The following is a 14,848-nucleotide window of genomic DNA, read 5'->3' on the forward strand; positions in this document are numbered from 1 at the left end:
TGAATGCAGAAAAATAAAAGAAACACTTATGAAAAATTGTATCAAGGAGTAACAAATGGTATGATGGCAGCTAGAATAATTATCTCCCTAATATGCAACTCTAACAGTGGTGCTGGATTGATGCTGCAGCAACTGGTAGTCTAGTAGTCCAGAATTCTAATTAATTTTCATAGGCTTTTGTAAAAAAAAACTATGATTCTAATCTTTTAATTAAACCACATATGTCTATGCAAATTCAATTTCAAAAAATTAATTCAAGCATCAATTCCATAAGACTATGCATGGTAATAATATATGTCTATATCACTACAATGTTGAAATCAATGAATTCAAGCATGCACCATTCAAATTGTGTATCAATTAAATCCAAACTTTTTAGTTTTGAATATTAACTCAGCTACTCACTAAGTGTGATCAATCATTAGCAAGTATTAATCATGAGAAATAATTGAATGAATAAACCTCAAGTGCATTAGCATCAAAATCAAAATATCACAACTCACATATTAGGGTTCAAACTATCCTAGCTAATTAGAGTTTATCTCATAATTACAAACTCAAAAACAACCAAATAAATGTAGTTCATATTCAGAAATTTAACAAGAAAAATTAAAGCTACTAAGAGTAGAGAGAGAGAGAGGCAAGCCAATGGGAGGAAGTCTCCAAGTTGTCTCCTTCCCTTTGTTCTTATCTTCTTCTCCCCCCTATCCTGCTCTCCAAATATATATGTATATATATCCCTAATAAACCAGGTGGCTGCTCGTTCTCTAGTCTGAGTGTGTATATCTTTTCCAATTAGGGAAAAGGATGATGATAGGTTTTATTCTTTTTGGTCCTTTTTGCCCCATGTGGGCTTTTCTTTTTCTTTTCCTTTTTTTTTTTTTTGTTTTTCTTTTCTTCTTTCTTTAAAGCCCAATGAATCCACAAGCTTTTAATGGCCCAAAACCCTTTTAGTTACTGCTCAGCCCAAATTCATAAATTCAAAAAAACTGAGTTTACCAATTACTTTCCCGTGGGCCCTTGAAGCAGCTAACTGGGCAGACGCAATTCTGTTGCGATGCTGCAGCATTTCCTTCTACTGAGGCCATTTCAAGCTTAAATTTCTTTCCAAATATCCAAGACCCTACCAACCACCTTCAAACACAAAATTTAACAATTTAGGATATATTTTTCCATCATTATACTAATATTTAATATTAACTTATTATGTTTAATATTTGACAAAACGAAAATAAAGACACTACAAAACACCCTAAACCACTTTTTTTCTTGATAAAAATATAAGTTTAAAAGGAAAAAATAACTCCAATCCCAAGAGTTATCACTTATCCAGTGATGACGATGGAGTATTTCCACACTTGATGGTTCAACTTGCTGATGGATCAAACTCACAGATCGAACCAATTCTCCCAAGTGAAGATGAAAGTGGAAATGAATCAATAACACCACATGTTCCCCAAAGACGGAAGAGTAAAAGATCAAACTTTTACTTTAGATGACCTCCCTCCATCAAAATGGCATGAAAGGTGCCTAGAGTTTCAAGCTTGGCTCAGCCTGGAATCACAAAGACCGAAATCACAAACTGGAATGGTTCTCTTCAACTTTGTCTCCTGATTTACAGGTACCCTACAAGAATAGTGGACATGTTTGGACGATTATGGACATATGACATGTTTACAACTTCCATCTGTCACCAATGCCCTGACCTATTTATATGTTGAATACTGCGGATAAGACGATCAAGTCACTGAAAGACTACGTGCAGAATTGTTCAAACTAAAATGTTGTTCAATGGATAAGAGAGATTTGGAGAAGCATTACAAGAAGATGACTCAACAGTTCTATCAAATAGGTGGAATTGATGATCCAAATCTTAAACATGCATTCCCTACGATTGGAGAAATCTATCAGCTAGTTCTAAAGGCATTGGAAAAGATGTGCTCTCAGTACAAATTTATCCCAGAATTCATGAAACAATCCAAGAAGCTGAGAAAGATTTGCAGCCAAAAGGACTTGCGAATCAAATGTCCATCGGAATCAGCATGTTTCTGTCTTCCAAAAGAAAAGAAACACATCAAAAGGTTTAAAACCTTTAAGACATTTAAATTCTCAAAGGAAAAGGGACACCGCTTATTCAAATTCCTAAGGAGGAAACGCTTTTTTAGGAAAAATTCTGACAAATGTTTTATCTATGGAAATAAAAGACATTATGCCAAACAATGCCCCAAAGGGAAAAATGCCAAATTAATTTCCCACATTCAACAAACAACTAGTGTATCTCTCAAAGAAAATGAACTAGAATCCACCTTCTCTATTGATGGCAAAATGAATCTAGAGCCCCTCTACGCATTCGAAAAACTGGATACTTCAGATGAATTCTACCACATGGCAGCTATCAATACGATATAGCCATCACCAGTCATCTCCATGAAGATCCTCTCTACAAAATATGCTTGGCCAGTCAAAGTAGCAGCCTTCTTTGATGCTGGAGCATCATACACCATGATCAACCCCTGATGTTCTCCCTCCATAACATTGGAGTAAAGGAAAGCATTTCTTCCACACTGCAAACAGAAGCATCCTCTGTACAAAGCTCATCAGTAAACCAATTAAATTATAGTTCCTCATAGGATTCTATATTATCCATAGAGTAATTGGCTCAAAATTACCAAGGAAAGATCTAATTATTGGTTTTGATGTCTACACCAAGAAAAAGGGTTTACGAATCCTTGCGCAATCCACTAGGAATAAATTCTGGAGGGATTCCTAAAATAAAAAATTGGACCTCAGGAGTAGATCTCAATTGACACTCACTAAATTTAGAAGTGTGGGTATATTCTTTCGGAGCTTTGTAGGAAGGTTTGATGAGTGCTTTAATGGACCGGGTAAAAAGAGTAATGGATTTTGGGAAAATCTGGTATGGATTAATCAAAGGAAGGTTGTTATTGGTAATCTTGTTTTCTTTGGGAACATATGATAGTTCATAAAGAAGTCAAGTTTGTTGGCTGTGGAGTTGCGGAAAGATTGAGAAGGAGTAAGTGACAAGGGCGACATTATAGGAGCACTAGATCTTGTAGAACTTGTAGATGAGGTTTTGCTTGCCATGTTCAGAAGTAGAGATTATACGGTAGGATAAGATGAAGTATGGCTCTGATACCATGAAGGGGTTCATGCTATAAATTAGTTAGACAAATTATCGAATTAATAAGCCATGCAATTTCTCACACGGATCTGCATGACTTACACTCCTAACTACGTGACTTATGATCATAAAGCATAGATTTCCATATCAATTAACTTGAAAATTAACCTAGTAACTTATAATAGTAGTTGCCTTCTGATACGATCCATAATGCATACTATTTCTACTTCAGAAATCTTTGAAGAAAGGATTTAGAAGAACATTTTTTATAATAAACACTCTGATATTTATTGCTTTGTCATTCTCTCTTATCCATTGAACAACATTTTAGTTTGAAGAATTTTGCGCATAGTCTTTCAGTGACTTGAGTGTCCTATTTGCATAATTCAATATACAAATAGGTCAAGGCATTGGTGACAGATGGAAGTTGTAAAAACGTCATATGTCTATAATCCCACAGACTTGTCCACCAGTCTTGTAGGGTATCTGTAAATCGGGAGACAAAGTTGAGGAGAACCGTTCCTGTTTATGCTTCTGGCCTTTGTGATTCCAGGCTAAGCCAAGCATGAAACTCTTGAAACCTTTCACGCCATTTTGATGAATGGAGGTCATCTAAAGTAAAAGTTTGAAAGTTTGAACTTTTACTCTTCTGTCTTTGGAGAACATGTGGTGTTGTTGATTCATTTCAACTTTCAACTTGACTTGTGAAATTGGTTCGGTCTGTGAGTTTGATCATCAGCAGGTTGAACCATCAAGTGTGGAAATGATCCATCGTCATCGCTAGATAAGCTTTTGGGATCACTAGGTATAGTATCAATAGAAGTTGAACTCATTTTTTTAGACTAGACATCTGAATAATTGTCTAACTAGCCGAAGAGCCTTGATCATCTGAGTTCGATCCTTTTTCTGCGATGTGGAGAGTATTTTTATGTCGAATCATTCGTGACGGAGGATTTGTGGTTGGGTGAACCATAAGTTTCTTAAGTTCGTCTATCAGTTGGCTTGGTGATTCTTTCTTCTTTCCCTTTTTTGTCTTTTGTTGTTGACTTTCATCAAGGATGAGTCTTAGTCGTACAACAGAGTTCTCTTGCACTAATCCAGCAATAGGGAAAGGCTGGGAGGTCTTTGGTATTGTAGCAAACTTCCAAGGAAATAATGTTGTGGTTATCCTGAACAAGGACAAAGCTCCCAAATAGCTAGTTGAAGGAGCCTTTATCAGTTCTTGCTAGCAAAACTGGTTCCCGAGGGATTCATATTGATCTTTTAGGCTCTTCATCTCGGCTTCTTTTACTAGGAATACTAGCATTGAGACTGAGTTTGCTTTAATGATAGTCAGAAGTTCTTCATGAGTCTATTAGATTTTTGCAGTGAGTTTATCGATGACAGCAGTCTGAGATTGTTTTACTACTGTCTCTATTCTGGTATTTTCTAACTCGACTTGCTTTAAGACCTAGTTTAGGGCAATCATATTTTCTGATTGCTAGTTGAGAACTTCTTCGGCTGGAGATACTATTTTGAGAGACCCATTCGCGTTCCTAGTTGTGAGGTTTTGAACCTTTGGTTGGTGAGAAGTCGTACCTTGGTCGTCTTTCCTATCAAATTTTTTGAGAGGAGGAAAATCTAATGCATAATCAGTACTATTCATCATACATACTTGTGGAACTTGTTGGAACTAATTTTGAGCAGGAAAGGCTTCTCCATGATGTTGCATCCATTTTGCTGCTTTTTTGTAGCATGGCAAAATGTTCTATTGAGGAGCTGGAAGTGGAGGCTCCCGGGAGTTTGTATGAGGAAGCTCAATGTCCCATCTTGTTGGTTCTGGAGTATAGTCATGTAAGTCTTTGGGAGCAGAATATTTGACAATATAGTCAAACTGTAACGACCCAAAATCACTAATATGGCTTAAGGGCCTTAGTTAGTGTGCCGTGAGGGCATAATTGACTTACGTGTGTGTATTTATTAATTTAATGCATGATTATATGATAAACATGCTTGTCTGGTTATATGAATGTAAATGTGATTATATGCTATAATTGTGAGAACCACATTATCATGTGGGTAAATCTGCAAAATGCGACTTAAGGCGATCCTAGGGAGCTAGTTAGCGGGAAAGTCACAACGGGGCTTAATACTTGACTTGGGGCAAGTCAAGGGGTATTTCGGGTATTAGATGATTATTTGGGTTATCGGGTTATGGAAATAAATAATTGGAGATATATTTGAGGTTAGGAAGCTTAGGCAGGAATATTGGGGAATTTTACCATTTTGCCCTTGGGGACGTTTTCGGTACCCCGAGCCTCGGGATTGACTTAATTAACTAAGGTTTGACTAAGTAAAATAGAAAACAGTAGAACAAAAACCCAAACTAACCCTTTTTGCTCCTTTCCTCCATCTCTTATCTCTCTCAAGAAAACTACTGAAACCTAAGGAAATTCAGGTGGAACTCTGTGTTTTGAGCAGAAGTTTTGAGGGATTAGCTCAGTTCTAACTAAGGGAATTCAACTAGGATTAAGGTAAGAACTAAATTACACTCTTGATCATTAGAATTCTGTGTTTTTGCTGGGTTTTAAAGTGTTTATGGTTTTGAAATTTAAGGATTGAATTGAAGCTGGAAGTTTAGGTTTTTGCTTAGGATTTGTTAAGGGAGTTGGTTCTGCAGTGGAGGTAAGTTTGAATCTATGATCTAATGGTTGAATTCTAGTGTTTCATTACTGGTTTTTATGTTCTTGAGTTTCTGGGTTTCAAAAATTAAAATGAGTTTTTATGCTAGGTTTTTGCTGGATTATGTTGTTAGAATCATGTTAGAAGTTTTGTGATCAATGGGTTTTGGAATTAGGGAGCTTTAGGGTGGTTTTGAGCAAGGTTGGGATGTTAGGAATGGTGGATTTTCTGGGCACGAGGGGCTGGGCCGCGGCTCTGTTCTAGAGTGCCACGGCCCTGCGAGGCAAAGAAGAGCCAAGGAGGCTCTGCAGTAGGGGAGCGTCGCGACGCCACAGGGTAGGGTCGTGGTGCGTGTCTATTGTCAGAGAGGCCTAGCCTCTGTTTTAGGGGGCGGGCCACGGCGCACGTCTTAGGGGCCACGGCCCTTAAGTGTATTTTTGGTTACTTGGAGGTTTTAAGCATGGGAACCTAACCTACGGTGCTCGAGATCAATTCCACCACCATGCTTGGTGGAATTCGATGTCCCAGAAGCTAGAACTTCACCCAGAAACCTTTGTTCAAATATTAATGGAATCCCTTATCTTTGTTGTGACTAGGTAAAAGCTAGAGCTCAGGAGACGGATCGTGCTCAAGGGGCATCTCTCGTAATCGAAGCGCTTGGAAATTAAAGGTAAGAAAACTACACCCGGTTGTGGGTTCATAATGGGGCTAAGGGTTCCTTGCTTTGTATGCTTTATAGAGGATGGTATTATGCCATGTAAATAATAGACAAATGGCCTAAGAGTGTCGAAGTTTAGATTAGCGTACAGGGCGCGGCTCGGCCACTGGTAGCTGAGGATAGCTTAATATGCACTAAGCTCGGTTTAAGCGGGCCGGAGTAAGTGGGATAAACAGAGGGTGCGACCTAAGAGTGTCAACCCTATTTATTGTGTAATCTGGTTGTTGTGGTTAACTGTTGAGTATGATATGTTGATTGGCTAATTGTTAGCTTTTGAATTATTGCTTATGTCAGTAAGTTATATGTTTATTAAGGGTTTGTGATTATTATTAGAACTTGTGTTGTGATATTACGTTTTCTTGCTAGGCCTTGGCTCACGGGTGCTTCGTGGTGCAGGTAAAGGCAATAGCAAGCTTGATCAGCCATGATTTAGAGAGCTCTGGGAGCAGAATGTACATGGACAGCTGCTCATCCGCCACGGTTGAGGGGAGACAGGGACAAGAGTACCATAAACATCTGTTTTTCCTTTAGAATGGCTAGTGGTTGTGTGTACACTGGAAATTTTGTAAACGAACTTTTAAACACTATTTCTTTTGGGATCCCATATGTAAAAATGTTTAGTTATATGAATGTACCCTTTTGAGACCAAAACCTTTTAACCCTAGCACATTGGTGTTTTCTGTGACACGTTTTTAACTAAATGACTTGATTAGTAAGTCCTGCACCTTTATAAGTACACAGTGTAGCGGTCTTGGCTATCCAAGGTGTTACAACTTAGTATCAGAGCGTCCTAGGTTTAAGGGTTCCTGAAGATTGGTTGGACATGTACATTCACTACTAAAGACAAGCTCGATTCAAGGTTTGGTAATGTGTATATATGCTTATATGCTTGTATGCTTGGAATGACTTATGAATGTTGTTATTTGTTGGATTAATATGAAGCATGAGATACTGATAGGGCCTGGCCCTTGACTGCTGTGTGAAGATATTGAGGCATGCTTATTAGTATTGCCGTGCATGTAAATTAATATTTGGATGATTAACTGCATATTGTGTATGGGTGAATGCTTTTACTTTAGCTGTTGTGTGGTAATATTAGGGCATGCTTATTAGATTAGCAATGCTAGTGCATGTGGATAAATGCTTATATGTTGATTGTGTGTGATTGGTTATGTTCCTTTGGTGGATTTTGGAGAAGCTTTTACCCTGTCATCATGGTCTGATTGCTGAGTCATTGATTGCAGATTAACTTGGATAGCTATGCGTCCAAGAAAATCTACGCGACTAGCCGGCACTAGGTATGGGATCGGGGGTGATGACCAGGGCCAGATTCCTCCGCCAGTCCCTAAGAACTGGCAGCAACTTATGGCAGATATGCAAGCACGATTGCAGAGTCAAGATGAACAGATTCGTTTGTTGCGACAGCAGGCTCCATCAGGGAGTGCTGCCCCTATTTTGCCACCTGCAATGGTACCAGTTGTACAGCCAGGAGAGGTTGGGAACAGGTGGGAGTCATTATATGAGCGGTTCTGGAAGCAGCAGCCCCCAATCTTTGAGGGAGTACCTGACCCACTGAAGGCCGAGCAATGGCTGTCTATGATTACTACTATTCTGGATTTTATGAGGATAGAGAGGCATGACAGAGTGGCCTGTGCCACATATATGTTAAGAGAGGATGCCCACATTTGGTGGGAAGTGGCATCACAGACCAAGGACGTCACTTCTTTGAGTTGGGAGGGATTTAAGGACTTGTTCAGCCAGAAATACTATAATGTTGCTATCCGGGCAGCAAATGTAAATGAGTTCATAGGGTTGGTTCAGGGCAGCATGACAGTTACAGAATATGCTCTGAAGTTTTACAGACTCGCAAAGTTCGTGCCAGACCTTGTGCTTACAGATGCAGTTAGGCAAGACAGGTTTATTCGAGGGCTTAATGCTATGATAGCCCGAGATGTTAGGATTACAACGGTACCTGGGGGAACACCTTATGCCCAGGCCGTTGAGAAGGCTCTTACCACTGAGGAAGCGGAGAACAAGATTTGGAAGGAAAGTGCAGTAAGGCGGGAGGGTCGCAGAGTGATGCCTCCTTATTCTGGGTCAGGTAGGGGCAGAGGCCCCAGTGATTTCAAGAGGAAGACTCCTAACACTTCGATCGCTGCTGGTCCTGATAGGAGGGGTCGGGGTGGTCAGGGTGGCAGTGAACCATGGAGGAGTTATCTGGAGTGCCCGAGGTGTAGAAGACGCCATCAGGGCGAATGTCGGGCCAAGGCTTGTTATGTGTGTGGGATAGTGGGGCATCTCAAGAAGGATTGCCCAACAGTGAAGAAAGGGGAAGCAGGAAAGGTGGACAACTTGACTCCAACTCGAGTGTTCACCTTGACGCAGGCAGAGGCCGAGGCTAGTCCCTCAGTAGTGACAGGTCAGCTTTCTAGCGCTGGCTCTCCTTTTATTGTATTGATTGATTCTGGTGCTACACATTCCTTTGTTTCTAGTAAGGTAATTGATAAATTGTGTAGACCTAGTGAGTATTATACCGTAGGATTTGGGACTATACTGCCTATAGGGGAACTGGTAGTTTCTAGGAGATGGATTATAGCACTGCCAGTGATGGTTGATAGTAGGGAGCTTTCAGTTGATCTGATTGCGTTAGACCTGGAGGACTTCGACATGATCTTAGGGATGGATTAGCTGGTCAGGTATGGGGCTACTATTGACTGCAGGAAAAAGATGGTGACTTTTGAGCGTGAGGGCGAGGATCCTTTTGTTTTCATGGGTGCGGTATGCAGACCCCGCGTACCCATGATATCTGCATTGAGAGCCAGAGACTTGTTGCAGGGTGGATGTATAAGTTTTCTGGCTAGTGTAGTGGACACTACCAGGATGTTACCAGTGGGGTCAGGAGAGACCAGGGTGGTTTGTGGGATTTTGGATGTATTTCCTGAGGAGCTACCGGGGTTGCCGCCACGTAGGGAGATTCAGTTTGTTATTGAGTTAGCACCAGGGACAGAACCAATATCAAGAGCAACCATATAGGATGGCACCAGCAGTGTTGAAAGAGTTGAAGATACAGTTACAGGAACTTCTGGATTTGGATTCATCAGACCTGGTTACTCTCTATGGGGCGCTCTAGTTTTGTTTGTTAAGAAGAAAGATGGGACTCTGAGAATGTGCATAGACTACAGGGAATTGAACAAGTTGACTATTAAGAATAAGTACCCTCTACCAAGGATTGATGACTTGTTCGATCAGCTGTAGGGAAAGACGGTGTTCTCAAAGATTATTCTTTGATCTGGTTATCACCAGCTGAGGATCAAGGACGAGGACATACCAAAGACGACCTTCCGAACGCGGTATCGGCACTACGAGTTCTTGGTCATGTCTTTTGGTTTGACCAATGCCCCAGCAGCTTTCATGGATCTAATGAACAAGGTGTTCAAGGACTTCTTAGATCAGTTCGTCATTGTCTTCATCGATGACATCTTAGTGTACTCCAGTTTAGAGGCAGAGCACGAGCAACATCTTCAACAGGTTTTATAGAGGTTAAGAGAACACCAGTTATATGCCAAGTTTAAGAAGTGTGAGTTTTGGTTGCCAGAGGTGACTTTTCTTGGGCATATAGTTCGCGCAGAAGGGATTAAGGTGGATCCGTCCAAGGTGGAAGCGGTGAGAGATTGGCCGAGGCCAAGGAATGCCTCAGAGGTGTGGAGTTTTCTCGGGTTAGCAAGTTATTACAGGCGGTTTGTAGAAGGATTCTCAAAGATTGCTCACCAATGACAGAGTTGACAGGGAAGAACCAGAAGTTCGTTTGGTCAGAGAAGTGCGAGCACAGTTTCTAGGAATTGAAGCAACGACTTATTACTACACCTGTTCTGAGTCTACCTTCGGAAGAAGGAAAGTTTGTAGTATACTATGATGCATTGAGGATGGGTTTGGGCTGTGTGTTGATGCAGAATGAGAAGGTTATAGCTTATGCATCGCGGCAGTTGAAGGAGTATGAATAGCGGTATCTTACCCATGATTTGGATCTGGCGGCAGTGGTGTTTGCATTGAAGGTTTGGCGGCATTATCTGTATGGAGAGAAGTGAGAAATATACACTGACCATAAAAGCTTGAAGTATTTCTTCACCCAGAAGGATTTGAACATGAGGCAAAGGCGTTGGTTGGAATTGGTTAAGGATTATGATTGTGACATTCTTTACCACCCAGGGAAATCCAATGTTGTGGCAGATGCATTGACCCGGAGCGGCTTGGGGCAGTTATTTAGTTCTGTTCAGATCTCCAAAGAGTTAGCTGATGAGGTGACAAGGGCGAGGATAGAACTGGTGGTAGGCTGGTTAGCCAATATTACCTTGCAGTCGACCCTACTAGAGCGGATCAAGGAGGGTCAATTGGTAGATGCTCAGCTACAGGAAGTTTGACAGAATGTCTTAGCGGGGGTAGCTAAGGATTATTCTGTGTCTGAGGCTGGTATGCTTCGATATCAAAGGCGGATTTGTGTTCCAAGAAATGAGGAGATCAGAAGATAGATACTAGATGAGTCTCACACTACGCCATACTCACTTCATCCGGGTACCACGAAGATGTATCAAGATCTACGGACATTATATTGGTGGCCCGGAATGAAGAAGGATGTGGTAGAGTATGTGGCTAGATGTTTGACATGTCAGTAAGTGAAGGCTGAGCATCAGCGACTAGTAGAGTTGCTTCAGCCTTTGGGTATTTCTGAGTGGAAGTGGGAGGACATTACGATGGATTTTTTTGGAGTTCTACCCAGGACAGTGGGACTTTGTGACTCGGTGTGGGTAATAGTGGACAAATACACCAAATCAGCTCATTTTCTGCCAGTGAAGTCAACTTACATAGTGGAGCAGTATGCAGAATTGTATGTGAGGGAGATAGTTTGTATCCATGGGGTTCCTAAGTCTATTGTATCTGATTGAGACCCTATCTTTACCTCTAAGTTCTGGGGAGCTCTGCAGAGAGCCATGGGGACTCAGTTCAAGTTTAGCACAGCCTTTCATCCTCAGACTGATGGACAGTCTGAGAGGACAATTCAGGTGTTGGAAGACATGCTTAGGGTGTGTGTGATTGATTTCAAGGGATCTTGGAGTAAGTATCTTCCGTTGGTTGAATTCTTGTATAACAATATTTATCAATCCATGATTGGAGTGGCTCCTTACGAGATGTTATACGGAAGGAGGTGTAGGCCACCCATTCATTGGGATGAGATAGGTGAGAGAAAATATTTGGGGCCAGATATGGTTCAGAAGAAAAATGAGGCTATTGAGAAGATTCGAGCCAGAATGCTTGCTTCGCAGAGTAAACAGAAAAGCTATGCTGATCCTAAGCATAGAGACGTGGAGTTCCAGGTCAGGGACAACGTGTTTCTGCGAGTTTCACCATTACAAGGGGTGAGAAGATTCGGAGTAAAGGGCAAGTTGAGCCCTCAGTTTTTTGGACCTTTCGAGATTCTAGAAAGGATTGGACAGGTGACTTACAGGTTGGCCTTGCCACCGTCGCTGTCGGGAGTTCATGGTGTATTCCATGTCTCTATGTTGCGGAAGTATGTGTCAGATTCGCGCATGTACTGAAGTATGAGGACTTAGAGTTACAGACAGATTTGTCCTATGAGGAGCGACCGGTTCATATTTTGGACTGGAAGGATAAAGTTTTACGGAACAAGACGATTCCGTTAGTTAAAGTGTTGTCGAGAAATAGCAGGGTCGAGGAAGCAACCTGGGAGCTAGAGACGGTGATGCGGGATCAGTATCCCGAGCTACTCAGGTAAATTTCGAGGACGAAATTCTCAGTAGGAGGGGATAGTTGTAACGACCCAAAATCACTAATATGGCTTAAGGGCATTGGTTAGTGTGCCAGGAGGGCATAATTGGCTTACGTGTGTGTATTTATTAATTTAATGCATGATTATATGATAAGCATGCTTGTAAGGTAATAAGAATGTAAATATGATTTTATGCTATAATTGTGAGAACCACACTATCATGTGGGTAAATCTGCAGAATGCGACTTGAGGCGATCCTAGAGAGCTAGTTAGTGGGAAAGTCACAACGGGGCTTAATACTTGACTTGGGGAAAGTCAGGGGGTATTTCAGGTATTAGATTATTATTTGGGTTATCGGGTTATGGAAATAAATAATTGGAGATATATTTGAGGTTAGGAAGCTTAGGCGGGAATATTGGGGAATTTTACCATTTTGCCCTTGGGGACGTTTTCGGTACCCCGAGCCTCGAGATTGACTTAATTAACTAAGGTTAGACTAAGTAAAATAGAAAACAGTAGAACAAAAACCCAAACTGACCCTTTTTGCTCCTTTCCTCCTTCTCTTATACTCTCAAGAAAACTACTGAAACCTAAGGAAATTCAGGTGGAACTTTGTGTTTTGAGCGGAAGTTTTAAGGGATTAGCTCAGTTCTAACTAAGGGAATTCAACTAGGATTAAGGTAAGAACTGAATTACACTCTTGATCATTAGAATTCTGTGTTTTTGCTGGGTTTTAAAGTGTTTATGGTTTTGAAATTTAAGGATTGACTTGAAGCTGGAAGCTTGGGTTTTAGCTCAGGATTTGTTAAGGGAGTTGGTTCTGCAGTGGAGGTAAGTTTGAATCTATGATCTAATGGTTGAATTCTGGTGTTTCATTGTTGGTTTTTGTGTTCTTGAGTTTCTGGGTTTCAGAAATTAAAATGAGATTTTAATGAGCTTTTAAGCTAGGTTTTTGCTGGAATATGTTGCTAGAATCATGTTAGAATTTTTGTGATCAATGGGTTTTGGAATTAGGGAGCTTTGGGGTGGTTTTGAGCAAGGTTGGGATGTTAGGAATGGTGGATTTTCTGGGCATGAGGGACTGGGCCGCAGCTTTGTTCTAGAGTGTCGCGGCCTTGCGAGGCAAAGAAAAGCCAAGGAGGCTCTGCAGTACGGGAGCGCCACGGCGCCACAGGGCAGGGTCGTGGTGTGTGTCTGTGGTCAAAGAGGCCTAGCCTCTGTTTTAGGGGGCGGGTCGTGTCCCTTAAGGGAATTTTCGGTTACTTGGAGGTTTTAAGCATGGGAACCTAACCTAGGGTGCTCGGGATCAATTCCACCACAGTGCTTGGTGGAATTCGATGTCCCGGAAGCTAGAACTTCACCCAATAACCTTTGTTCAAATATTAATGGAATCCCTTATCTTGGTTGTGACTAGGTAAAAGCTAGGGCTCGGGAGACAGATCGTGCTCAAGGGGCATCTCTCGTAATCGAAGCGCTTGGAAATTAAAGGTAAGAGAACTGCACCCGGTTGTGTGCTCATAATGGGACTAAGGGTTCCCTACTTTGTATGCTTTATAGAGGATGGTATTATGCCATGTAAATAGTAAACAAACGACCTAAGAGTGCCGGAGTTTACATTAGCGCACAGGGCGTGACTCGGCCACTGGTAGCTGAGGACAGCTTAATATGCACTGAGCTCAGTTTAAGTGGGCCGAAGTCAGTGGGATAAAAAGAGGGTGTGACCTAAGAGTGTCGACCCTATTTATTGTGTAATCTGGTTGTTGTGGTTAACTGTTGAGTATGATATGCTGATTGGCTAATTGTTAGCTTATGAATTATTGCTTATGTCAGTAATTTATATGTTTATTAAGGGTTTGTGATTATTATCAGTACTTGTGTTGTGATATTACGTTTTCTTGCTGGGCCTTGGCTCACGGGTGCTTCGTGGTGCAGGTAAAGGCAAGAGCAATCTTGATCAGCCCTGATTTAGAGAGCTCTGGGAGCAGAATGTACATGGGCAGCTGCTTAGCTGCCATAGTTGAGGGGAGACAGGGACAAGAGAACCATAAACATCTGTTTTGCCTTTAGAATGGCTAGTGGTTGTCTGTACACTAGAAATTTTGTAAACAGACTTTTAAACGCTATTTCTTTTGGGATCCCATTTGTAAAAATGTTTAGTAATATGAAATGTACCCTTTTGAGGCCAAAACCTTTTAACCCTAGCACATTGGTGGTTTCTGTGACACGTTTCTAACTAAATGACTTGATTAGCAAGTCCTGCACCTTTATAAGTACACAGTGTAGCGATCTTGGCTATCCAGGGCGTTACACAAACTTTCCAAAGGGTTGGCCAAACAACCCTATTCCTTTTTCTCCTTTATCTAGTTATTGCTTAAGCCGTTTTCCTGATCTAGGAAATCGCTTTGGGAGGTCTTCGTCTATTTTTAGGCAGCTTTTGTAGTCGCAAACATCCCAATACTAATGTCCATCCGAAGATTCGAAAGCAAAAATAGGGCTGCCTTGAGAATCAAAGGATTGGATTTCCACATCAGCTGGTGTGACAGAA

This window comes from Humulus lupulus, chromosome X, assembly GCF_963169125.1.
Source record: "Humulus lupulus chromosome X, drHumLupu1.1, whole genome shotgun sequence".
Lineage (NCBI taxonomy): Eukaryota > Viridiplantae > Streptophyta > Magnoliopsida > Rosales > Cannabaceae > Humulus > Humulus lupulus.